The sequence below is a fragment of the Schistocerca serialis genome, chromosome 2 (genome assembly GCF_023864345.2).
Source record: "Schistocerca serialis cubense isolate TAMUIC-IGC-003099 chromosome 2, iqSchSeri2.2, whole genome shotgun sequence".
In the NCBI taxonomy this organism is placed as follows: Eukaryota; Metazoa; Arthropoda; class Insecta; order Orthoptera; family Acrididae; genus Schistocerca; species Schistocerca serialis.
In genome coordinates, this window is record NC_064639.1 from 789,469,712 (window position 1) to 789,482,842 (window position 13,131).

Below are 13,131 nucleotides of genomic sequence, written 5' to 3' on the forward strand. Positions count from 1 at the left end.
TTGTTGGTGCAGATCGCATCAATATCCGTGAAATGCATCATGAGTTTTTCGAATTTTAATTGATTATAGCATCGGGAACGCAAGTTAGGGCAGCATGGCCGCCGAAGACGTAAGCCCTCCAGCTGGGGCGGAAGCGGGGGCGTCGGGAATGTTCTCGAAGCTTGGCACAGGAATGCTTCGGTCAAAAACTAAGAGTAACCTCTCAGTAACAGTAGTTGGATTAGTCCCCTGTCCTGAAGGCTAAGAGAAGAAAAAGAAATCTGTCCAGAAAAATAGTTTTACCACAGAGCGACCGAAAAAATATTGTAAGAAGCTTTTGCAGCGAGTTTACACGGAAGCAACAAGTGTGGAGCATCATAATATCAAAATGGTGTACAGTCGGAAAATTGACATGTCTGACGTCACAGTTGGCTAAAAACTTATAAATAGGAGTCAGACACCTTTGTTCGAGGAAGATCATGACAATTGACTGAGGATGAACCTGTAGCTGTTGATCACTTAAACCTCAGTGACGCAATAATCTTTTTCGTAGTTCACCTGATCTTTGCAGAGTTGATATATGAACAGTCACTTAGGAAGTGACTTTAAATGGTGTTTTAAAATCATACTTTTTGACTGTGACAGTAACTGCAGATTTAGACGTTATTAGATCAGGTGAATAAAGCTTGTGTCGCTATTCCATCATCTCTCACGTCGACGCTGGTGTGTAGGGCAATGCCTCTTATCTTTAACTTTTTCAGTGTTGTGTTAAATAATCGCAGGTGACCTGCTCGCCATTATTGATGTCAGCTGTTGTCGTCTGTGAGAACACTGCGTGACTTGGCGCCAAGCAGTTTCAGAACTACCCTGGCGTTTCATTTATAAGGTCCCGCGTGGCAGTAGTGTCAGTGTTTCATATCAGTCTGTGGTTGCTGGATAGGCAAATTTGCTAGAGAATAGTACAGTATTACTGTGAAATACCGACTATAGGCAGCCTCCATGAATTCTGGCCGGCCGGAGTGGCCGAGCGGTTCTAGGCGCTACAGCCTGGAACCGCGCGACCGCTACTGTCGCAGGTTCGAATCCTGCCTCGGGCGTGGATGTGTGTGCTGTCCTTAGGTTAGTTAGGTCTAAGTAGTTATAAGTTCTAGGCGACTGATGACCTCAGAAGTTAAGTCCCATTGTGCTCAGAGCCATTTGAACCATTTTTTTTTTTTTTAATTCTGGAGCATGGCGCTTTTATCTGTGCGTTTGTATTGTTGTTAACGTACAGCAACCTAATAAGAGGGCATAGGGCTTCGACAATATCGTGTGTTACTTATTTTAATGCTGTACAAACCTCACAACGAGTGGTGTTTGGTAATTAAGAATAGGCATACCATCACATTTGGCAAGCATCGACGAAAGGAGACGAGGTAGGTTTTAACAGGTGGAACCAATGCTGATAGTCAACGAGCGAACGGGCCACAAGATATAGACCTATCTAACAGCTTTCAATATTTCTAGTGATTATTTACGGAAATTAAAAAGTTAAAATGATGTTACAATTTACTCATTAACAGATATACTCTTATGTTAGAAGTTTAACACAGTAAAAGGAAGAATTACATACCGTTTTGTACATAGATCAGTCACAGCTAAGAAAGTACATTGTTAATAATTACGAATTTTCAGAACCGTTTTTACTAATAAAGATCTTATGAAGTGATGGGATTCGCAGTGAATGAACGCTCTTCAAGCCGCCTTGGCTCATTTGTAGTCATTCATTGGGAACACAGAGTTTTCACTCACTGTGAATCCCATTTTTTAAGTGAAAAACGGTTTTCAAGGTTCTTAAATACGAACAAGTATTACAGATAGAATCTGTGAATTTGTCTTGAGGGAGCGTAATTGACGGCCTGCAAATACCCGGAGTTTATTTGTTCAGTATTTATGAAACTTTTCCTTGCTGCCATCATCCCTTCTAATCCTCTCCCTTCCCCCGCCACCTCCCCTCCACTCTCGATCCGCACCCCCCCCCCCCCCCCCCACCACACACACAAAATGATGAATGAAAAAAGTTCATTTACTGCGTTTTCACAGTTCTTGCAGCAAGACTTCAACATCAGGCACGACGTTTTTATTTATTATCTGGTCCCTACAGACTTTACTCGCAACGCAGTTTTCGAACAGTATCTACATGTATCACTGGGTATACCTCCAAAATTACACCATTGCACAGGAGGTAGTTCAGAAGATATGACGTTATAAACATTGAGATTGTACGTCACATAGTTAAGGAGACTATCTTTTGTTTAGAATCGAGTGCACATTACCTAGACTACATTCATGCAGTGTTTCATAACGACAACGCCAAGCGAACCCCACCAAACTTTAAGCATAATTTCAAACCTTTTCGAAACTTTTTCTCTCTTACACGCTTAACTTCAAGTATTTACCGCATTACATTGTAAAGTAATCACACGATTGAAGCCGTTTTATACATGGAAGTTCGATTCTTTGAAGAATCGGGAGTTTACTGGTCGTTCTAAATCAATGGTCTAATTATTAATGGATGTGAAGGATTGACGTTACAAGACGACGTATGCAGGTAGGACGTCGCTGTTAACAGAAGCAATAATAGACAATTAATTTACGCACTTATTTATTATTAAATAGAATATCGATTATCCTATCTAAAAGGCATCTGTTTGAATCCATTTCAGTTAGCAAATGAGATTGTTATTTTAGATTTGACACGAATGCTTGACAATGTTTAAATGAAACAAGTCGCCTGCCTGAACTCCACATACGGTTCGGTTAACGGACTTACTCAACTTGTACTCTGCTGGCCCAAAAGCACTGTGCTCAAGAATCAACAGACTGTGCGTATTGGGTCTCGTGTGAGATGCTTCATTGTCTGCTGCAAAAGTCGCTCAAGAGGCTGGTGCCGAGCATAATAAACAATAACTATCGGTGACAGTCACTGCCAGTGGGGGCTCGACTCAATTTGACGCAGCTACAACAGCGCAAGCAAGAGCTAGTACTTGTGAGATGCCGCCTTAGGAGACACTCGACTCCGCCCACTGCTCTCGTACCACCTGATAATGAAATGTGCTTCACTACACCTCCAGAAGTCCGCCTGTCAGTGTTCCGCCTGTGTAAAAGTAATAATTAACAGCCAGAAAATGGCTCAGAGATAATTATTAATATTCAGATGTCGACGATTTTCTCGGGTTTCCTGCGGGATACTAAAATCAACAAGACTCGGTATTTCGGCGATGCATCTGTCCATCATCTTCCTGAGAATTCCGCAGCTGCTGAGTCCCGCTGAAAGCTGATGCTAAGACTACTGATCGTAGTCGTATATAGGCCTCTGCAGCATACGCGGCGCAAGCGCCTCCTTTCACAGCTGCTGCCTCCCAGTCTGGGCTGGCAGCGGCGCCCTTAGTAGGACACCAGGGCCAACGATTAACCAATTTGACGAAATTCCAATAGCTGTCAGTACGTCAGGTTTTTATTACAGTGTTTACAAAGAGCCAATTGAAATTAGGTTGGCGGACTACCTGATTAGCAAAGACGAGGATCTTCCTCTTAGCAGGACGTGGAACCCTGTACTATCTGAAATCAGAACATAACGTTCTTTCGTGCGGCCTTCTCGATTGATTATAAACGGTCTCTGAATATGATATATCGATGGCGCCACTTTTCTACGAAGGACGTACAATAAGCAGAGCATCACATTTTTACAGGCCGATTTCGGTTGAAAAAATGCATAATTTGTTGTGGAACACCATGGAGTATTCCTGTTTGTGCCCCCATAGTTCCAAGAAGTTCAGAGAGGATGCAGCGCTATACGTATATTTCAAAATGGCGTCTGTAACGAAGGTACGTTCCAAGCAGAGAGTTGTCATTGTGTTACTGTTGACTGAAAATCAGAGCATCGCTGATATTCATATGCGCTTGCACAAAGTATACGGAGACCTGACACTGAACAAAAGCGCGGTGAGTCGTTGGGAGAGGCGTCTGTCATCATCGCAACAAGGTCGCGCAAACCTGTCCGATCTACCGCGTGACGACCGACCGCGCGCAGCTGTGACCCCCGCAATGTCGGAACGTGCGGACACTCTCATTCGAGATCATCAAAAGATCAAAATGTAACACCACGCTGCACAACTGTGCTTTTCTGTCAGTAGTGTTGACACGCTCATCCTCGAGCTGGGGTACTCGAAAATGTGTGCCTGATGGGTTCCTCTCCGGCTTCTGTGGCCGAGCGGTTCTAGGCGCTTGAGTCCGGAACTGTGCTGCTGCAACGGTCGCAAGTTCGAATCCTGCCTCGGGCATGGATGTGTGTGATGTCCTTAGGTTAGCTGGGTTTAAGTAGTTCTAAGTCTAGGGGTCTGATGACCTCAGATGTTAAGTCCCATAGTGCTCAGAGCCATTTCAACCATATTGATGGTTTCGTTGCCCCCTAACAGAAGACCAATAACGGCAACGAAGGACTATCTGTGCATAATTGCTTACTCTTTAGGAGGCTGGTCTTGACAGTTTTTAGTCGAATATCGTCATAGGCGATGAAACATAGGTTCATCACTTCGGACCTGAGACAAAACGGCAATCCACGGCGTGGCCGCGGCCTCACCCAGTAATGTCATGGTGACAGTCTTCCTGGACTCTGAAGGTGTTATTCTGTCTGATGACCTCCTTCATAAAGCAACAATCAACTCTAAAGCGTACCGTGATACAATCAAGAAATTGAAGCAAGGACTTCAGCATATTCGTCGCCACAAAAATGTAAACGAATTTTCCTTGTCAATGACAATCCAAAGCCTCACACAAGTCTGCGCAGCCGAGAGGAGCTCAAAAACTTCATTGGACTGTTCCTCCTTATCCACCATACAGTTCGGACCTCGCACCTTGCATGGGGGCTTAATTATATAGTTTGAAAATATTTTTTTTATTTTTAGTTGCTGTATGTCCGATTACGCTGTGTCTCGTAAACGGTTGGCCCTGACTAGTATTTGTACGCAATCTGACTGCATAGAATAACAACAAAGAATGAAAGAAAATTTCCGTTAACACAATTAATTAATTAATTAAGTCCCCAGCAACTATAAAACCAACGCAACAACAAAGCAGAAGTGTAACTGTTCTGTGTGTGGAAGTGTGATTCAACGTACACATCTGGCACGGTTCTTCTTCAATAAGACAAGAAATTTTAAATACCATTTATACTGAAGTAATTAAAAAAAATAGAAATACTGTAATTGCGTAAGGAAACCAGAATTACACTCTAATACAAGAACACACGCCAGATGCTTTGTTGACTGAACCTGTAATGACGCATTATTCTGGACACTGAAATAATGAGAGAGAAAAGAATTTTTTTTTTTTTTTACCTTCGTTTATATTGATGAAAAGCACTCTAAACATTACAATATCTCCACACCGACTCGCTACTACCACATCTCAACAATAACTGACTACTGCCACATCTCGACAAGCACTCTTCACTACGACATCTCAGCAAGCACTGACTACTACGAGTTCTCAACAAGCACTGCACTCCGCTACTTCTCAATAATCACTGCCAGTGGAGGCGGCGAAACAAAAGTCTCTGGCGCTGTGGCTCAGTGTAGCCACCTTTCAACCTTCAGAAATCCGCCTTTTTGGCACAATGACGGACGCACTCCGCCGGAAGCAGAACCTGGATGATGGGGAGATTGAAACTTTCTGGCAGATTAACACTGTGTGCCGGACCGAGACTCGAACTCGGGACCTTTGCCTTTCGCGAGCAAGTGCTCTACCATCTGTGCTACCCAAGCACGACTCACGGCCCGTCCTCACAGCTTTACTTCTGCCAGTACCTCGTCTCCTACCTTCTAAACTTTACAGGAGCTCTCCTGCGAACCTTGCAGAACTAGCACTGCTGAAAGAAAGGATATTGCGGAGACGTGGCTTAGCCACCGCCTAGGGGATGTTTCCAGAATGAGATTTTCACTCTGCAGCGGAGTGTGCGCTGATATGAAACTTCCTGGCAGATTAAACCTGTGTGCCGGACCGAAACTCGAACTCGGGACATTTGCCTTTCGCGGGCAAGTGCTCTTCCCTTGGCAGAAGTAAAGCTGTGAGGACGGGTAGTGAGTCGTGCTTGGGTAGCGCAGATGGTAGAGCACTTGCCCGCGAAAGGCAAAGGTCCCGAGTTCGAGTTTCGGTCCGACACACACTTTTAATCTGCCAGGAAGTTTCATATCAGCGCACACTCCGCTACAGAGTGAAAATCTCATTCTGGAGATGGGGAGATTGTTTATGCAGCAATATGTTGGCTCTAACATCGACCAGTAGAGTGGTATCATGCGGGCATACAGTGCCTGCCAGTAAGGTGGCGTAAGGCTGTCCCACTGAACGGAGATTACGTAAAAAAATAGGGTTTTGTAGCCAAAAGAATGCGGAGTAATACGGTGTAATGGAATCCTGGATAAAACCGACTGGCTTGCACAGTAATTTTTTGCATTACTTATTGATCGCCCCTCATACTACGGCGGCGCAATCAGTCCAGTCTTGCTGGCAGCAACCGTGATGACCGGCATATGTGACGCGTTCGGTATGGAGGCCTTTATACGACGACGATGTGCAACCGTAGCATCAGTTTCCAGAGAGACTCAGCAACAGCAGCAGCAGCAGCATTCTCCCGAAGATCGCGGACAGATGGAACGCTGAAACATCTATCCTTGTTGACTTTAGGATCCGGCAGCAAAACCATAGAAACTACCAAGAGTTATTATAACGGAAAAGCCTACGAAGTCACAATAGGCAGTTTTTTTGTTTTTAGGAACTTCAGTCCAAAGACTGTTTTGGTGCAGATCACCATACGAGTCTATGCTGTGCAAGACTCTTCGTCTCTTCATACTTACTGTAATGCATCTGCATTTGAACCTGCTTACTGTATCCATTCCTAGGTCTTCCTCTACAAGGGAGGAGCGTCGGGACAAAAACCGATAAATCCGCATTGCTGTTAATACAGAAAGTAACAAATAGTAATCTCTAAATGGCTCCACAAGCTATAAAAGGAAGAAAAACACCATAAAACACTTGATGTCGCGTTGTGCTGAAAATTATTTTGTGGCAGCATGTATTATTACTCCCGTATCTCCCCCCTACAGCTCAAACACGCGAACACAGCAAAAGTGGATGTATCGGGTTTTGTTCCGGCGCTTTTCTTGTCTTCACAGTCCTCTTGATTAGCGATTCCTGTATGCCTCAGAGTATGCGCAAACAACCGACCCATTCTTTTACACAAAGGTTGCCATAAATTTCTTTGTTTACCAATTCGATTGAGTACCTCCACCTTAGTTATTCGATTTACCCACCTAATCTTCAACATTCTTCTGCAGCACCAAATTTCAAAGCTTTTATTACCCTCTTGTCAGATATCGAACACCTTTCATTTCCGTACAAAGCTATATTGCAGAAAAGAGTTCCTAGCACTTTATATTCGACTAGCGACTCGCTACAACTTAACACGTGTGTCACTAAACATCCATGGCCGGACGACTTGCCTGTCGTAGCGCTAATAGATTATATACATAAGCCTTTCTCGTGAATAAGTATATTTATTACTGAAAATCTTATCAAACCCCCTGCAGCAGTTTCTGAGATTAACCTTCACGTAGAGACAGAAAAACGCGGCAGGAGACTTTAATTTACGCTGGAGAGCCAAAGAAACTGGTACATGTGCCTAATACCGTGTGGGGCACACGTGCGCAAGCAGAAGTGCCACTAAACGACGTGGCATGGACTCAACTAATGTCTGAAGTGATGCTGGGGGGAACTGACACCATGAATCCTATGGGTCTGTCCGTAAATCCATAAGAGCACGTGGGGATGAAGATCTCTTCTGAACACCACGTTGCAAGACATCGCAGATATGCTCAATAATGTTCGTGTTTGGAGAGTTTGGTGGCCAGGGGATGTGTTTAAACTCAGAAGAGTGTTCCTGGACGTGTGGGGTGTCGCCTTGTCCTGCTGGAATTTCCCAAGTGCGTCGGAATGCACAATGAACATGAATGGATGCAGGTGATCAAACAGCATGATTACGTAAGTGTCACCTGTCAGAGTCATATCTAGACGCATCAGGAATTCCATATCACTCCAACTGCACACGCCCCACACCATTGCAGGGCCTTGTTGTCTTAAATAGGCGTTGCCGGCCGCAGTGCCGTATTCTGCCTGTTTACATATTGTATCTCTGTATTTGAATACGCATGCCTATAACAGTGTACAGCAGATATGCATACAGGGTGGTCCATTGATCGTGACCGGGCCACATATCTTACGAAATAAGTATCAAACAAAAAAACTACGAAGAACGAAACTCGTCTAGCTTGAAGGGGGGAACCAGATGGCTCTACGGTTGGCCCGCTAGATGGCGCTGCCATAGGTCAAACGGATATCAACTGCGTATTTTTAAAATAGGAACCCCTATTTTTTATTACATATTCGTGTAGTACGTAAAGAAATATGAATATTTTAGTTGGACCACTTTTTTCGCTTTGTGATAGATGGCGCTGTAACAGTCACAAACGTGTAAGTACGTGGTATCACGTAACATTCCGCCAGTGCAGGCGGTATTCACTTTGTGATACATTACCCGTGTTAAAATGGACCGTTTACCAATTGCGGAAAAGGTGGGTGTCGTGTTGATGTATGTCTATTGTGATCAAAATGCCCAACGGGCGTGTGCTATGTATGCTGCTCGGTATCCTGGACGACTTCATTCAAGTGTCCGGACCGTTCGCCGGATAGTTACGTTCTTTAAGGAAACAGGAAGTGTTCAGCCACATGTGAAACGTCAACCACGACCTGCAACAAATTATGATTCCCAAGTAGGTGTTTTAGATGCTGTCGCGCCTAATCCGCGCATCAGTAGCAGACAAATTGCGCGAGAATCGGGAATCTCGAAAACGTCGGTGTTGAAAATGTTACATGAACATCGATTGCACCCGTACTATATTTCAATGCACCAGGAATTGTATGGCGACGACTTTGAACTTCGTGTACAGTTCCGCCACTGGGTACAAGAGAAATTACGGGACGAAGACAGATTTTTTTGCACGCGTTCTATTTAGTGACGAAGTGTCATTCATCAACAGCGGTAACGCAAACCGGCATAATATACACTACTGGGCAACGGAAAATCCACGATGGCTGCGACAAGTGGAACATCAGCGACCTTGGCGGGTTAGTGTATGGTGCGGCATTATAGTAGGATAATTGGCCCCCATTTTATTGATGGCCATCTAAATGGTGCAATGATGCTGATTTCCTACCTAATGTTCTACCGATGTTACTACGAGATGTTTTACTGCATGATAGAATGGCGACGTACTTCCAACATGATGGATGTCCGGCACATAGCTCGCGTGCGGTTGAAGCAGCATTGAATAGCATATTTCATGACAGGTGGATTGGTCGTCGAAGCACCGTACCACGGCCCGCACGTTCACCGGATCTGACGTCCCCGGATTTCTTTCTGTGGGGAAAGTTGAAGGATATTTTCTATCGTGAGCCACCGACAACACTTGACAACATGCGTCAGCGCTTTGTCATTGCATGTGCGAACATTACGGAAGGCGAACTACTCGCCGTTGAGAGGAATGTCGTTACACGTATTGCCAAATGCATTGAGGTTGACGGACATCATTTTGAGTATTTATTGCATTAATGTGGTATTTACAGGTAATCACGCAGTAACAGCATGCGTTCTCAGAAATGATAAGTTCGCAAAGGTACATGTATCACATTGTTGGAACCGAAATAAAATGTTCAAACTTACCTACGTTCTGTATTTTAATTTAAAAAAACCTACCTGTTACCAACTGTTCGTCCAAAATTGTGAGCTATGTTTGTGACTATTTCAGCGCCATCTATCACAAAGCGTAAAAAGTGGTCCAACTAAATCATTCATATTTCTTACGTACTATACGAATATGTAATAAAAAATGAGGGTTCCTATTTAAAAAAACGCAGTTGATATCCGTTTGACCTACGGCAGCGCCATCTAGGGGGCCAACCATAGCGCCATCTGGTTTCCCCCTTCAAGCTAGACAAGTTTCGTTCTTTGCAGTTTTTTCGTTTGACGCTTATTTCGTGAGATATTTGGCCCGGTCACGATCAATAGACCACTCTGTATGTGTATAGATGCTTCTATACTCTCTGAGTGTCGGAGTCTGTTTACTGCTTTTTCCACGAGATACCGCCTTTTCTGCAGCTGATCAACTCGTAGGTCCCATCGTTGCCACGAGATGTCACGCGAAATGCCAATTAAATATGGCGCAGATGACAACGCAAACGTGACACGCTCTCCATTACTATAATTATAAATTATATATACAAACCTTCTTCGTTTTATTTGCGAAAATCGTATTAAAACAGCTATAGTTTTCCTGAGATTAGCCTACACATACTGACAGAAAAAGGCAGTGGGGAACTTTAAATTATAAATGTTAGCAAGTTTCTCCTCCTCAGAAATTCTTTTCTTGCTATTGCCAGTTTACATTTTATATCATCTCTACTTCTGCCAACATTATTTATTTTCTACCTAAATAGCACAACGCAACTACTTTCAGTGTCTTACCTCTTAATGTAGTTCTCTCGGCATCGACTAATCTACACTCCTGGAAATTGAAATAAGAACACCGTGAATTCATTGTCCCAGGAAGGGGAAACTTTATTGACACATTCCTGGGGTCAGATACATCACATGATCACACTGACAGAACCACAGGCACATAGACACAGGCAACAGAGCATGCACAATGTCGGCACTAGTACAGTGTATATCCACCTTTCGCAGCAATGCAGGCTGCTATTCTCCCATGGAGACGATCGTAGAGATGCTGGATGTAGTCCTGTGGAACGGCTTGCCATGCCATTTCCACCTGGCGCCTCAGTTGGACCAGCGTTCGTGCTGGACGTGCAGACCGCGTGAGACGACGCTTCAACCAGTCCCAAACATGCTCAATGGTGGACAGATCCGGAGATCTTGCTGGCCAGGGTAGTTGACTTACACCTTCTAGAGCACGCTGGGTGGAACGGGATACATGCGGACGTGCATTGTCCTGTTGGAACAGCAAGTACCCTTGCCGGTCTAGGAATGGTAGAACGATGGGTTCGATGACGGTTTGGATGTACCGTGCACTATTCAGTGTCCCCTCGACGATCACCAGTGGTGTACGGCCAGTGTAGGAGATCGCTCCCCACACCATGATGCCGGGTGTTGGCCCTGTGTGCCTCGGTCGTATGCAGTCCTGATTGTGGCGCTCACCTGCACGGCGCCAAACACGCATACGACCATCATTGGCACCAAGGCAGAAGCGACTCTCATCGCTGAAGACGACACGTCTCCATTCGTCCCTCCATTCACGCCTGTCGCGACGCCACTGGAGGCGGGCTGCACGATGTTGGGGCGTGAGCGGAAGACGGCCTAACGGTGTGCGGGACCGTAGCCCAGCTTCATGGAGACGGTTGCGAATGGTCCTCGCCGATACCCCAGGAGCAACAGTGTCCCTAATTTGCTGGGAAGTGGCGGTGCGGTCCCCTACGGCACTGCGTAGGATCCTACGGTCTTGGCGTGCATCCGTGCGTCGCTGCGGTCCGGTCCCAAGTCGACGGGCACGTGCATCTTCCGCCGACCACTGGCGACAACATCGGTGTACTATGGAGACCTCACGCCCCACGTGTTGAGCAATTCGGCGGTACGTCCACCCGGCCTCCCGCATGCCCACTATACGCCCTCGCTCAAAGTCCGTCAACTGCACATACGGTTCACGTCCACGCTGTCGCGGCATGCTACCAGTGTTAAAGACTGCGATGGAGCTCCGTATGCCACGGCAAACTGGCTGACACTGACGGCAGCAGTGCACAAATGCTGCGCAGCTAGCGCCATTCGGCGGCCAACACTGCGGTTCCTGGTGTGTCCGCTGTGCTGCGCGTGTGATCACTGCTTGTACAGCCCTCTCGCAGTGTCCGGAGCAAGTATGGTGGGTCTGACACACCGGTGTCAATGTGTTCTTTTTTCCATTTCCAGGAGTGTAATTTGACTACATTACACTGCCGTGGTTTTACTTTCGATGTTCATCTTATAACCTTTCTTTAGACACTGTGTATTCCGTTCAGCTGCTCTTCCATGTCATTTTCCGTCTGTGACACAATTCCAATATCATTATGAAACCTTGAAGTTTTTACTTCTTCTCTCTTAAGTTTAATTCGATTTCCGAGTTTCTCGGTATGTGGGTTATTTGATCAAAATGGGCTCACAGAGAAAATATTCCCCTACATACTATAAAAATGTATGTATTTATGTTCCATATATCCTCCGAAGGCACTGGACCGAATCCAACCAAACTTGGTGTCTGGGAAGAATGGCAGTTGAGATAAGAACCATCTTCCTATAAAAGGTTTGTGGGTGAAAAATAAGTGTAGCCAACGACACGGAATGCCCAAATTTTATTCGTCCGGTATTTGAGAATGAGAGTACTTAATGATTTGCAATAAACTTTATTCGTAATTTCAAATATTTACGAAGCTTTTCTCACTTACAACCCCCATAAAGTGATGACAGGAAAAAAATTGTTGTTTTCGCTGTTCAATCAGTAAAACTGTTGCATCTGGCATGACGTCATGACGTTTAAATTCATTACCTCTTTGCCACTAACTCTATTCGCAATACATTTAGCACACAATATCCACATATACCGCTGAATATATTTACAAAATTATATCGTTACACGATACAGAGAGAGGGTGAGCAGGACATGGACAGGAAAAGGGCAGAGGAAGAGATGGATAGGAAGAGGGGGAAGAGGAGATGGACATAGAAAGGAAAGAGGAGGAGATAGGTAGAGAGTGGAGAGGAGGAGATGGATGAAGAGAGAGGAGAGTAGGTGTTAGGCAGAGAGAGGGGCCGGAGGAGTTGAACGGTGAGGGGGGGGGGGCGGAAGGCGTGGTCAAAAAGAAGTGGGAGAAGATGAAGAGAGGGGGGCCAGATGAGATGGAGAGAGGGGGAGGGGGAAGGAGGAGATCGACTGATTGAATTGAAATATATATACATATACGGGAAATTCAGATGTTTTAAAGAAATTTCCCAATGTGAGGATTAATAAATTGAACATT